A 15,490-nucleotide genomic window follows, 5' to 3' on the forward strand; every position below is an offset into this window, starting at 1 on the left:
TAAATGAAAAATGGACCAACAACCAGGAGATTAAAGCACGCATCGGAAAAGCTAGATTCACCTTTAATCGGATGGGGGCCTTCTTCAAGAGTCACAACCTCTCTCTTGATACAAAAGTAAGGATGCTGCGATGCTACGTCTTCTCTGTCCTTTTGTATGGTGTTGAATCGTGGACCTTAAACCAAGATATGTGCAGAAAACTGGAAGCATTTGAGATGTGGCTATATCGGAAAATGCTTAAGATCCCGTGGACTAACCGAGTCACAAATGAAGAGGTCCTCAGAAGAATGAATAAGAACCGAGAGGTACTGACCACCATCAAATTTCGAAAGTTACAGTCGTTCGGACATATTATGCGACGTGAATCCTCCCTTAAGCCATCCTGCAAGGAAAAATATTTGAAAAACGAGGTCCAGGAAGAAGAAGAACATCTTGGTTAAAGAACCTTAGAATCTGGTTCAATACAACATCTGTACTACAGATAAGATAAAGATTGCCATGATGATCGCCAGATTCGCAACGGATGGGCACATCAAGAAGAAGAAGACGGTTCTTGACTCAAATGGGTGTGACTGTACTGTTTTTTTTATATATCATGTTTGTTAAATATCAATGAGTATTTAATCTGCCTTTTTGAAACAATTGTACTTTCAATAAATAATTTAAATAAGAGATTTTTTACGAAGTTTTCTAAATCACGAATTTATAGTAAGTAATTATTCATACAAAATAACCTAACAAAACAAATCAAAATGACATCATTTCAGTTTTTAACATCACCAGATCTATAATTACATAGATAATAAGCCTATAGTTGTCAGAATTTACTATTACATTTAACATTAGATAAGATTAAATTTCAGTTGAGGATATAAATAATAAGTAGGGAGTATTAGTAATTCTAACACTTATTATTATACATATTTCAGTTGTGATACATTATCAACGTTTTATAAGGTAAGTTTATTAAAGCTACTATCATAAAACAAATTAACAGGGGAAGCTTTTCGTATTCTTTTTCCTGGATTGCCGAGGCGTTGCTTATTTGGCAAAAACGTTTTTACAACTAACCAGCTGTTATGAAAAAAGCCCAGATGCATATGAATTGGACCAGAACCACTAATCAGCACGATTTGATTTTTCTGAAGTAGAATTTATTTAACTGTTTTAAATTAAACTGATTCCATTAAGATTATTTTTTAATACTATGTGGTTTTGCCAATTAATTAAGAATACTTTTTTACCAATGATAATTATAAAATAAACAATAAGAAAAAGTAGTGATTAAAGTAAGTCAATTAGACTCAATATTCAGTCAGTGTTACCACTGACTAAGCGTCAATCTTCTACTAATATTTGGCAGTAATCTGCTTAAAAGTTATTCCAAATTTGCTGATTTACCGTTTAATCCAGGAATTGTCCGAACTAGTGTAATTCGAAGTGCATTTTTCATCTAATGACAAAAAGTCTCGATAAATATTAGGTAAGTATTCCTTGAAGGCCATTTTAAAAAAGGAATATTTAGTTCCTGCAAAAATGTTATTACAGATTTCGCTGTATGGCAGACTGCGCCGTCTTGTTGAAATACAAATCTTTTATTTGGTAGTTGGATTTGATTAATGGAGGTCAATAATTCTATTCGTATAATACTTTTGTACTTCCTAGCATTGCCAGTGCCATCAATTAGAAGCGGATGATCATCTTTTTGACAGGACATACGACTCCAGCTCATCACACATATCGGGAAATAAATCTTTCTTCTGAAGCAATATTTGTGATACTCTTCCCCTGACATTTGAATATGTCTACTCTGTGTATCATCAACATATACCTGATACTTAGATTCATCACTAAAAATAACTGAATATTATTGACGCTAGTGCTCCCAGTTTCGGTGTTCTATTGCCAATAGTATCTGTTTGCTTTTGTTTCTTTGTAATTGGTTGTTGTAAAGTGGTTGTTTTGCCTAAAATGGAATTTTAGGCAAAACGACAAAAAGTTTAAATATTTAAGATCACTAATTTTAACTTTTATTTCAACATTTTTCACAGTTCTTTGAAAAATAATTAAATTTTGAACAATTTTATGTTGAGAAAATTCTTTGTTATAGGTCAAAACAACAAAATTTCCTAACTCAAGATAAACACTTTGCGCGAACCATTTTGACAAGGATTTAAATTGAATTAACGGCAATATAACTTCATCAATTATTTCGTCAACACACACTTGAAAAGATAAATTCAAAAAAGATATATTATAAAAGAGATTTTAGTGGATAACTAATTATTAATCACGGATTGGTAGACGGTCCAATTAATTTGCGCCAAACATAATTTTCTGTTTGCGCCAAACAATGTTATAATGTTATTGTAGTTAATAAAAGTATTATATATTGTTGATTAAATAACAAAACCAGATACTATCTATTAAATAAGCTTTATTAATATATATATATATATATATATATATATATATATATATATATATATAGGTATATATATATATATATATATATATATATATATATATATATATATATATATATATATATATTATAGATATATATTATAGATATATATGAAGAAATGCATTCTCAGTGTTAATATTTTTATTTCATTTTATTTCATTCATATAGGGACAATTAAACTACATTTGGCTCTTTAAGGACAATCAAATGGCATTTTGTTTATAAATAAATTTTTTTTAAACTAACAAAGCTTGCTGTTAATAGCGCAAATTAAAGGGAGTACATTTTCTCATATTTTGTGATTTTTTTTAACTTCATTAATAATTGAGTGGCAGTTTTATTCATTTCCTGAAAAATGAAAAAAATTAACAACCTGCAATTAGAAAGTCTGCTCCTGCAAAATACCGCAGTGATATTATGTTTTGACTTTTGACCAATATCTGATAGATGGACTAATTTAAATATAAAATTGACGAAAGATAGGTTTTTATAGCTTTTTTATTACATCATTCAAATTGTTACAACATAGTAATTTTCTTTGTAGAAAGGTGGCAAAAAACCACCGAAAGCTTGGATGCAGAATAAATAGTACGCCTTAGCAAAGCTTTATTTTTTATTGAGTACCACACCCAAAAAGAAAAAGATATATATATATATATATATATATATATATATATATATATATATATATATATATATATATATATATATATATATATATATATATATATATATATATATATATACAGGGTGGTCCTTAAGTAATTGTACAAATAGAATCCACAGATCTGCACTTTAAAACATTACGATTTAAGCCAACTTATTTTAATAAAATGTTGATATTAAGAAAGATACAGGGTGTTAAAGTAAAAATTAAAAATTTTATTTTTTGCTATAACTTTTACGTTTGTAAATATTTTTAGACAAAAATTTACAATTGAATGCTTTTGAGTATAAGTTATAATTTTATACATACTTTAATGTAACTGATAGAGGGCGCCACATATGCCACATAAATTTGCGCTTAACTTTTTTGCTCTTTAAGTTAGCTCTATTTGTGTTAAAAAATATTAAAGATACATTACTTTTACAAAGAACAGGTATACTTGTTAGTAACCTCAAAATTTAAACATTTTCGAGATAATCACATTTTATAAGTCAGCTGCATAATAATTCAAATGTACAAAACCATAATACGACCAGCAGTGACATATGGAAGTGAAACATGGACATTGAGAAAGAAAGAAATCAATAAGCTATTAGTATGGGAACGCAAAATACTGCGAATTATATATGGTCCTTGCAGGGACAGCGTGGCAAATGAATGGAGGAGCAGATACAACAATGAAATAGAGACTCTCTTCGGGAAAGGAAATATCGTAAGATACATAAAAGCCAATAGATTAAGATGGGCAGGCCACGTGGTACGGAGTAATGACGACAGACTAATTAGCAATGTGTTTTGGGAAAGACCAGATTGTAGAAGATCGACAGGAAGGCCTAGAAAAAGGTGGAAAGACGCAGTCAGGGAAGACCTTGAGAAGATGGAAGTAAGGTCATGGGAAATAATAGCACAGGATCGGAATCAATGGAAGGCAGTAGTAAACGCGGCAAAAACTTACGAAGAGTTGTAAAAGCCAATGATGATGATGATGATGATGCATAATAATTCTTAGCTGTGATATTTGTGCGGTAAAGCACTGAATACCTGTAGATAAGCATAATTCATAGTTTATTCTTATTAAAACAACTCAAAGATGATAATGTTATATCACAAAATTATTTCTTATGTCTGATAAATGTCTGAAATGTGGATCTACCGGAGAATGCTCAAAATTTCATGGACATCGCATACCTCAAACGAAGAAGTGCTGCATAGAATAGGCAAGGAAAGAGAACTTTTTAACACAATAAAAGTTAGAAAAACCTTAAAAAGTACCGTAATAGTACCAATATGCCCAACTTATAGTGAAAGGAAAAATCGGGGGAAAGAGAAGATTATGAAGGAAAAGACTATCGTGACTCAGAAAAATCCGACAATGGACAGGGCTAAATTTTGAACAGTTAATAAGAACAGCTGAAGATAGAGAAGATTTTAAAATTGTAATAGCCAACCTTCATTGAGGAGAGGGCACTTTAAGAAGAAGAAGATGAATGTCTTATTGGAGAAAAGATTCTTCATCTCCGTATTCAGACGTTGGCTATCATGTTTACAATTTTCCTTTTCTGTCGCTTCTTAAGTTTTTGTAAGTACTGGCGTTGCATTACTTTTTCTGCATTAGTAAAATGCTGAAAACCCAAAAAATGTGGTTTATGTAAGATGGTACAACACCACATTCTAGAGAGAGGGCAGTGAAAACATACTTAAATACAACTTTTCTGAACGTTTGATTGGTCGTGGTAGTCATATTCCTTGGTAAGTGAGATATTGATATAATTATTTAATTCATAAAAAATACCAAAAGAGTACTTTTATTTATTACGTAAATTGTTTACCCATTTTTATTAGCAGAATTAGAAACGAGAGCACAAGTATTGAATAACACATATTTGTGTCTTGTTTCATAATACTTTTGCTACAAATTTTACCTTAGACTCAGCATTTTTAAAAAAAACATCATCGTTGGCCTAATAATCGATATTGTTATAAATATAGTTAACACAGAGGCAAATTAGTTTAGCAAAATATTAGTTCGTTAGTAAATCATAATAGTCCATTTGTTTAAGATGTAATTATACTTACTCGTAAGATGTAACGTAATCATATAAATAAGCAATGCCATCGATAGGTTATTCCGTGTGTATATAAGTAACCAATGAACGAGATACATCACAGTTTAATACATTATTTAACCTCTGCGACAAATAAGATGTAGTTCCATAATATACCATAAAATTTGAATATGTATTCAAAAGAATATATTCATACATTATACATTATAGCCACCAGGTAGCCCAGAATTTAATCCGCTTGATTTTTTATATGGGCCGCATTAAAACAATGTCTCTATAAGAATAGCATAAACATTTGTGACCCACTATGGAAAGAAATAAATACTTTAGCAGTCTCTTTAGAACCAATGATGCTATTTAATATGAGACGATCCTTTATGGAATATATTGACAAATGAATTAAAGAAAATAGTGGACATATATCGAACATTTACTTTGACAAAAAGTTATGTTATTTAGTTTAACTCTTTCTTAATTTGGTTTGTAAACAAAATGTTTTGATTATGACTTTACATAAAACGTAAAATGTTTAATGTAAAATCCTATTATTCTGTTATTTTGTCAAATCCTATCATTAATTATCCTGCTGATATATTTATCTTATTTAATGTTTCGGTAACTATTAACTTTAGTTAAGGGTATTTTATACCAAAATTTAAAATTATTACTGTTTTTGTTTATTTTTCCTTCGTTGCCTGGAGTAATTGCCTTAAATCAAAACTATGCAGCTGACTTGTAAAATGCGATTATCTCGAAAACTGTTGAGTTGTTTATACATAAATGTTTACAAACATAAAAGCAATAGCGGAAAATAAAATTTTAAATTTGCACTATAACACCCTGTATATGGTGTACTGTATACTGTTAAGTATAGAATCTACTGTTTCTTTTTGTACAATTACTTAAGGACCACCCTGTATATATATATATATATATATATATATATATATATATATATATATATATATATATATATATATATATGAAAATTACTGAGTTCTCGGGAAGAACCGCGTTGAGAATTTAAAACTCGACGTTTCGGCACCCATTTTGGAGCCATTATCAAGAGGGATACGGTTCGGTTCGAGTTCGGGGTCTCAATCTGCCTACTCCCCTCACTCGAGACGTACCAGTATCGTGTTCTAAAGTGCAAGAACTGTCTCTCGGCACTGAGGTCTCAATCTGCCTACTCCCCAGTGTCGAGTGACAACCGGTCTTACCCTGTGTGGCTGCTTTTATACTCGCTGTATGCGCGGGAACGGTATTCGCTGACGTGGTCTGAACTGACGTGGCCTGAGCGGTGTGGGCGGGAGGTCGCTGAAGAAGGGGTCGCCATGTTGCCGGCAATCGTTTCGCGTCATCGCGCGTGTTCAAGCTGTGAGGCCGTTTTTCGATTTCGATAGCTTCACGAATGATTCTCGCTTTTAATGAGCGGATGGGAGCGATGGTTTTTGCTTTTTCGAAATCTATTTTGTGGCCTGTCTGAATATGATGTTGGGCTAGGGCTGAAGTGGTATCGGAATGTTTGACTGATAGAGAATGTTCGTAAATACGGTTATGGATTCGTCGGTTTGTCTGTCCTACGTATGTACGTGGGCAACTGGAACAAGGTATCTCGTAGACACCATGGTCTTCATTGGGGATTTGGTCTTTTACGGATCTAACGAGATTGGACAATTTGGAGTGAGTGGTGAAGATGGTTTTAATATTAAGAGGGATAAGAGTTCTACTGATCTTGTCAGTGACACCTTTAATAAAAGGTAGAAAGATTTTGGGTTGATCCGGCGGCAAGGTTTCTTTTTTGGATGGAATGGGGTTTAGAAGTTTTTGAATGCTTCTATTGATTTGGGTTTTGTGGTAGCCGTTTTGTAGGAGTGTTTGTCTTATTGAATTGATTTCGGATGACCTGTGATTGTTGTCGCTAAGTCTTATGGAACGGGAAATAAGAGTGTTGATGACTTAATTAAGTTGGGCGGGGTGATGATGTGACTGGGCATTGAGATAGCGGTTTGTATGAGTGGGTTTCCGGTACATGGAATAGGAAAAACTGTGAGGTAAATTTTTCTGAATAAGAACATCAAGGAAAATTTTTCTTATTCAGAAAAATCTGTACTGAAAAAAGAAAATTGTGTACTCCTGATGTTCGATGAGGAAGTGCGTTGTAATGCATAAACACAAATTCATCACCTACTGCTCCTCGGAATAGATGTACGACAGGATTTAAAACTTCCTTGATGTATACAGCACCAGTGACTCTTCTCTTCAGAACCAGCAGTGACGTCCGTGTATCACTCATAATACCACCCCAAACATTAATACTGCCACCTTCAAATGGGACACGCGGTGTAGCTGTTTTTAGTGGGGCTTGTCATCCTGGGCCCTCCAAACCAGTGTTCTTCGCGAATCAGATAACAAGTCAATTTTTAACTCCTCAGAGAACATCACGTTAGGATCATGATGCACCATTTCTCTAGCCCATTGCAATCTTACTATTTTGTGTTGGTAGGTTAGTTGAGGAACATGTAGCGGTCTTCTACGAGACAAATTTATTGCATTTAGTCTGCGTATTATTGTTTTCCGTGAAATATTCAGTCCTTGAAGCCTAGAAATTTCTCTAAATATACCACTTGTAGATTCCAGACGATTTCTACGAGCTATAAATGTTATTTGCCGGTCTTGTGCTGCTGTTGTGCATCGATTTCTACCACTTCTGGGACAATCCTTGACGTGATTTGTATCTTGGATTTTTTTTTTTTAATTTTCGATACAGCACTCTGATTGACATCAGCAATATTCGCGATATAACTTTGACTAAAGTCCTGTTGTAACAAAGCCATTACTCTGGATCTGTCAAAATGAGATATCACGTTTTTAGTCATTTTTTAACGGCTCAATTCAAATTTAAACGAAGACTGAAATAATGTGTGAATACGCTCATCAGTTGAATGTGACCAAAATCATATAGAAACGATTCAAATTTTTTATCATTTTTATTTAAAAAACCTTCTAGAATGAATATCAACAACAGTTTTAAAACCACCATAGGCGTATATATATTATTTGTACGTATTCCAAACTTTTGGACATGTGTGTATATATTAAATGATAGATATGAATTTGCCAATTATTGAACACTTTATAATACTTTTATTAACTACAATAATTACAATTTCTTACATTTGTATCTTGTAACAAATAAGTGTCTATGTGATGTTAAATTCTTCGTCTATCGTCGGTTTATTATTTGAATTACTTCAACTACCAGATATTACATTTCAAAAATGCAATAATGCATTTCTGCATTATTGCAGATATCTGCATTAACGCAGATAATGCAAAAAATGAATTTCTGCGTGTTTGGAAATCAACAGAATAAAAAATCATATGAAATGTATTTTGTCCTCCATAATACAGCAACATTATACTCCATCTTCGCATTGATCGCAGGTCTGGTCTTTTTCAATTATATTTTGATGATACTGATCTTTCAAAATGAGATCTAACTAAGATAACTCATCTAATACCCACTCTTTGCCTGATAAACTAACTAAAAATGTTGATAAGCTGTCCAGTTTTTTCTTCTTAACAACATGCTTCATTGTCAATTCCGGTTAATTCTTAGTTTTTTCTTTGGTTGAAGCAAACTTAAAAATTTTTTAGAAGTTACCATTCCTGTACAAAACCTCTGTTTATATATGATTTTATTTTTCCCCCCAGCAGTTTGTTTGCCTCAAGTTATGATTATTCTTTTGGTTATACCGATGATTATAACTTTTTTGAGTGAAAGTGCTTCATTTTTTAAGTCATACAAAGTCCAATCAGAGCCCAGTTGGCCAACTGAAAATAAAATTTATTGAGGTTCTGAAACTATATTATTGTGTCATATATAAGTTAAATATTATGTTTATAAGAGAATTAGCCACAATTGATTGTAATGAAAATTACATTTGTAACTAATAATGTTTGGCATTTCGATTTCCACTTTTTAAAACTGAGTATTGACTTACTTCGCTTCGATCTTGTAAGCTAAAGCTATACTTTTAGTTCAAAAAATCTGAGGGTGGTGTTTGTGCTCTCAGGATTTCAAATTATGATTATTTTGTGTTATTTGTTTTGTGTACTAAACGTTTATTTTATTAAGTGTTTATGTATTTTGTGTTGTATATATAGTGCATATCTGTGATCTGTCGAAGTCTCTGTTTATGATGTATATTTCATGTTCGATTATCCTGACATTAGTTTTAAGTATTAGTATTAGTATTAGTTTACATAATATTGACTATTTGAAAATTTATAAACTACTCTGCAGAGTCTTACTATTTTAGTGTATTAGATTTTTTATAAATCGATATTTTTTTATAGGCAATTTTTTATTTGTTCAAAATGTCACATCACCACGACCATCATGACCATCAACACCATCACACCCACGGACCACCACCTCCTCCAATAATTCCAGTACCAGTTCCTGTACCAGTAAATTATGGCCCTCCTTCTGGAGTTCCACCATTTCCACCACCAACTGTGTGGCCTGGACCACTACCATCATGCGGACATCCTGGATATAGCCACGGATGCCAGCACTGTCATCACCATCATCGAAATTATTGTTAATGAAAATTAAATTGCACAAAGGATCTAGTTTTGTATATTTTAATTTTTTTAGTGAATATTTTATTTGATGTTTCGAAGAATTATTATGTCGATACTAAATCGTAGAAAAAAAAGTTTCAACAAATATAAATTGTATAATTTGTAATATTATATATATATATATATATATATATATATATATATATATATATATATATATATATAGTAGTTCACTACGATAATGGAGGGTTCCCGGTAAAAGTTGGAGAATAAAAGAAAGGATATCAGCTACTTCATCCTTTCATTGAAAAGGTTTCGTGTATTAATTCATATACATCATTAATTCCTCTACAAATTGGTTAAATAAGCAAACATCCATAGAGACAAAAAAATTGCACGTGGTTTACCGTACAAAAGATAATTAATATGCTAGTGAAAGAAATAGCTTAGCTTAAATACCATGTAGATAACAATACAATACGTGTTTTAAAAAATATAGAAGTGTATGTAACAGAAAAACTTTCCAATTAGGAGGACCAACAAAATTCCAAAATAGCTTTAATATTGTTTAATAATTGATAATACGATGATATATATTTAACTTTAGGTAGCATTATTTAATAAACTTATCAAAATAAGGAATATGTAAATGGAATTTAGAAGTATATTATTGATTGATTTATTTATTATATTCATTAATTAATTTATTTGTTTATTTGGTTAAAATTGTTAATAAGTAAGCTGATCAAAACTGTAAGACAAATCAAGGCTCTTATTAACATTCTGCAACATTAAGGAGTGATACATTTTACTTAAGTTACTAATGTCAGTTCTCTTGTTAAGTGCATTAGGGTGTTATATTTCCAAAAACTGTCTTTTGGTAGAATTTTTTTCGTTATAAAGAATTTTTACCTCTTCATAATTAACCTTACATTTAGAAGTGATAGCATGTTATGCCAGAGCACAAGTGTGCTTAGATAAGTTGATATCACTACAGTGGGAGGTTAATCTACCCCTAAGTGACCGTCCAGTTTGATATATGGAACATCAATTACATTCAGCACGGGAAATGTGGTAAAAAACATTAATTTGTTTAAGAGGGGACAAAGGTGGGTTTGGAAAATAAGTTCCTGACCGATTTTATTGGTAACTTAACTGGTATATTTCTGAATAGTTTAAAATACGTTAATAAGTTTGTCTGTAACTTAAGAGAAGTATGGAAAGGACGAATATTGAAATATTGACAAAGTCAAAGGAGTCCCATGTCTTTTAGTCTGCAGAACTGTATTATTAACAGTGCTATTGGAAAACGACCTTAATTGGGCACCATTGGGTAAATAATTTATAGTAACACTAGGACTTATCAAAGAAATATACTTATTAATAATTAAGAAGAAAGGGTAAAAGTTTTCTTTTAAGTAAATGGCTTGAATAAGGTTGATTTTAGATTTAAATGAATTACAAGAACGGTAGTTGAGAAATCTGTTGAAAGCCATAGGTTTCCTGTACCGATTTGTAACTAAGGTGTTATTTGTCCTCCTATACATATGCATATCCAGAAACAGTACGTTTATAGTGTTGGAATCATCTAATTTACAAGTGAATTGTAAATAAGGATCAAAATTGTTGAACACTGTTAGGATGACCCAAGTCCTATCCAGTGATAGTGCGAAGAATAGGTCATCCGGTCATAGCGCTTAATAAAAGGTGTGAAAATCCAATAACCTTAATAGTCATCAATTAAGTTATCATGAACAAAAATAAACTAGGATCAAAAAAATCGAGGAACCCATAAATGTTCCAACCATTTGTAGATAATATTTATCATAAAACACTAAGAAATTAGTATCAAAAAAAAAAGTTGGCTGTTACTTACAAGATGGAGTAGGTCAAGTAAGCGAAGTAAGTCATTCATTAGTTGTGAAAAACATAACCCTGCTTAATAACTTGGTTAGAGTTTTTGCATAATTTTTAAAATAATATTTTTTGAAAATGACTTCTAAAGTGGAAATCTAATCGTCACAGTGAAGTCAAAAATGTAATTTTTATTATAATTATTTGTGGCTTAATTCCTTATAAACATAATATTTAAGGACAAGAATATAACATAACGTAAAGTACCTAATAAATAAACATTGGTTAAATGAATCAAAGGATGTAATACGAGCTACGGCAACCAATATCATAACCAATTATGTATACCACACTACAGTGAACAAACCAAACAACTTCAACATGTTGTTTTAAAAACACGGAACTTTTTGAAATCAAATCCAGATCTATACATTCTACAATCAGACAAAGGTGGTATAAATAAATCACAATATATGGTAACAACCAAGCTAATGCTACAGGATTTTTATACAGCAAATAAATCACTGATCCAACATTAATCTCCACATAACTTTCCATCTTAATTGGACACTATATATATATATATATATATATATATATATATAAATATTTATATATATATATATATATATATATATAATATATATATATATATATATATATATATATATATATATATATATATATATATATATATATATATATATATATATATAAAGCATCGAGAAAAGAAGTACGACTTTCAATCCATTATAAATTAAGGAACACTCGAAGAGTGCTGGGTTTTTCGGTCAAAGTGGAGAAAAAAAAGGCAAAGAAGGAGGCTACTTCATCTATTTATTGAAGACGTTTCACTTTCTAATTAGAAAGCATCATCAGTACATCTAAAGAGAACAATATGAAAAACCAAACATCCATAGAAAAGTTATTATAAGTGTGTTACCTCAAAAAGATATATAGCAGTCAATGATTTTAAATATGTAAAAAGGCTTACGACAATGAACATTATAAGAATATGTTGTATAAACAATTATTGGAACTAAAAACAGTTTACAAATTAGCTCAAACTTAGAACAGCAAAAGACCATGTGGTAAAAAACAATAATTTGCAGAGAACTAAAAAGATTATAAGATGCACTTCCAACAGTATTTGGCTAATTATTGTAATACGTAATTGACGTGGAATGTTCGTCATTATCATTCGTCTTTTTATGTGATCTTGCACTAGCCAACTCCAAAACAAAAAAACTTTTTTTCTTTGATTATTGGATTGTTTTTATAGCACTGAGGTAGAATGTATAAATTTGCTAGAGAAATGTCCAATACCCGGAAAAAAATTGGTAAGGGCCATCTTCGGGTTCGGCGACTTGAAATGTTTTTGAAGCATTTATCATCTAAGGAATCTACACCTCTCTTATTCTCATTATAATAAGAAATAATTTCTGGTTTATAAGTAGAGACCTCACTATAACGTCTATTATGCATTGAAGATATAAGTACTGTAGCATTTTGCACTTTCCATACATGAGCAATTAAGGTACATTATTCCTTAAATCAATAAATTGTTGACCTTTCAGGTCTGTTTTTGTTGGGCAGAAATGATGGCGGTATTTAAGCTTTATTCATAACACTAAGCAGAATATTTCTCACGTATTGCTCGTAATTTTATGTTTGTATTCTGCTCAATATGTTCTAGAATGTTGTTACTGAACAACATATTCCAAACAAAAAAGGGTATTGTAGCCCAGTATTTTTGCTTTTGTTTTTAGAATGGGTACTTTTATGACAATATTATAGTGTTTTAGATGAAGGGATTACTTCTGTAAAATTTAACAATAAACATACGTTTTACTACCATCACTAACTGCTAATTCATCACAATCTGCAGGCTCGTCAGATCCCGAAAATTCCAAACATGTATCGTGTTCAGATTCAATGTTATCACGTTCCTCATTCTACTACTTTAAAAGAGTTTTCTCATAATCGTCATCGCCGAAAAACCTTTAAAGGTGTTTTCTTCAAATAGTCCTTACCCCGAAATCCGAACTAAGGCTCTGTTTGCTTCTGTAACGTTTTGCCCTAAGAGATGGCATTACTTCAAAATATTTTTTGTTATATTGGAGAACGTCTTTTTGCAGTGTAAAATAAGTTTTTTCCTATTTTTTATAAATTTTTTACTATACACAGAACATTATCATGCATATAACAACTGAGGAATTTATTAGATAACATAAAGACAAAATAAAAAATTTATCTGATTTGATATAAAGCGTGTTCGTGGGAAATGTAATTTAATATTTGATCGATTCAATATTCTAGTACTGGCAATATGTATCGCAGATATGTCGCAATACGAATTGTTTTCACTTATAATTTCCCCTGCGCCAAATAAAGACAGCTCCCCAGATAATACTGCTTTCAGGGGAGGATATAAACAATTATAATATTTTATCTTTTTACATAGTATACGTTTTATGTAAGCATAGATGTAAAATACAAATAAATAGAAAATAAACTGTATTGTTAGCTATATAAAATTACATTTATCTACAAATTTTGCAACTGAGATTTAGATCTTGAATAGTTTTTCTTAATACAGTAATTATAATATGGTATTTACTGATTACTCAAACAGATGAGCTACACAGACATGAACTCACTAAAGTGACATTGCCATAAGGAATTTGTGTAAGAGTATGAATTGATGTTGAAAAATCAAACATAACATCATGTCAGAAGGGCATTAGATACGCATCTCTTTGCTTCTATTACACTGCTGCGTAATATAGAACGTATATTACTTAAGTAATAATAATAATACTAGTATTGTCAGATTTAGTCACTAACTAACTCAGGGTGGGATTTGAGAAAACGTTTAGTTTCTTCAAAGAGACTTTGGAGGAGAGAAGGGGAACTCCTACGTTTAAACGAGTTATTAGTGATTATGTTAATCGATCTGGCAGTTGCAATATTTCTACAATTAGGATCCGAAATAAATAATGATATGAAATCAATATCTGATAATCTGTGAGGGATTTCGAATGTGGTCTCCCACTTCAGTAATGTTCTTAAATGCCGCTCTACAATCTATTCATAACCACTGGAATAAAATATCTGCAGTATGTTGCTTTGATTATGATATCATTATTGAGATGATATCTTAATTAAGTTCTTGTTTAATTCAACTTGTTTTTCTTTTAAGAAAAAATATTATAAACAACTTTTTGGCACTCCTATGGGAGCCGGTATCTCTCCAATTCTGCCTTCACATGTAATGGACGATCTGTTGGATATTATTCTTTAAGTTTTTCCTTTTAACGTTCCTTTTATTAAAAATAATGTTGATGACATTATTCTGTCGTGTCCACTAGGTTTAGAGACTGAGCTCTTAGCTATGACCTTCACATTCAGTTTTTCTTGAAAAAGAGGATCAAAACCAATTTGTTTCTTTTCTTAACACAATGTTCACCAGAGAACTGGTTAATATCATTACAATTTATTGGTATGGAAAAAAGTGTAACTCTTGGAGATACCTCAACTACCATTCTTACCACAAGTTAAGCATGAAAGTTAATCTAGTGAAAAATAGTTTGTAAACTAGCTGACCCTGTTTTTAGATAGAATAATCTCAACATCAAAAAATCATCTTCAACACATCCTCTATTATACTCAGCACACAACTGAACCCTCCCCAAAATATAGGTGCTATGAAAGTTAGCTCTGATTCCCATTCACTGACTAACAATATTCCTAAAATCTCTTTTGTATCATTTCCATTTATTAAGGATGTCTCTCCCAAACTGACCACAATTTGTGCTCAATAGGTACTTACCAAATGTAAAA

The 15,490-nt window shown here is 31.2% G+C and overlaps 1 protein-coding gene and 1 long non-coding RNA gene across 3 annotated transcripts in view; one reads left to right on the forward strand and one right to left on the reverse strand.

Annotated features, from left to right (window-relative positions):
- The window catches only part of LOC140441434 (5-hydroxytryptamine receptor-like), a 2,088,213-nt gene that overhangs the window by 1,239,286 nt on the left and 833,437 nt on the right, over positions 1–15,490 (reverse strand). The gene's annotated exons all lie outside the window — the stretch shown is intronic.
- On the forward strand, positions 863–9,841 carry LOC140440677 (uncharacterized). The gene is made up of 2 exons (XR_011950911.1): positions 863–957; positions 9,563–9,841. It is a non-coding gene; the product is annotated as an uncharacterized lncRNA (long non-coding RNA).

The sequence above is a fragment of the Diabrotica undecimpunctata genome, chromosome 5 (genome assembly GCF_040954645.1).
Source record: "Diabrotica undecimpunctata isolate CICGRU chromosome 5, icDiaUnde3, whole genome shotgun sequence".
NCBI lineage: Eukaryota > Metazoa > Arthropoda > Insecta > Coleoptera > Chrysomelidae > Diabrotica > Diabrotica undecimpunctata.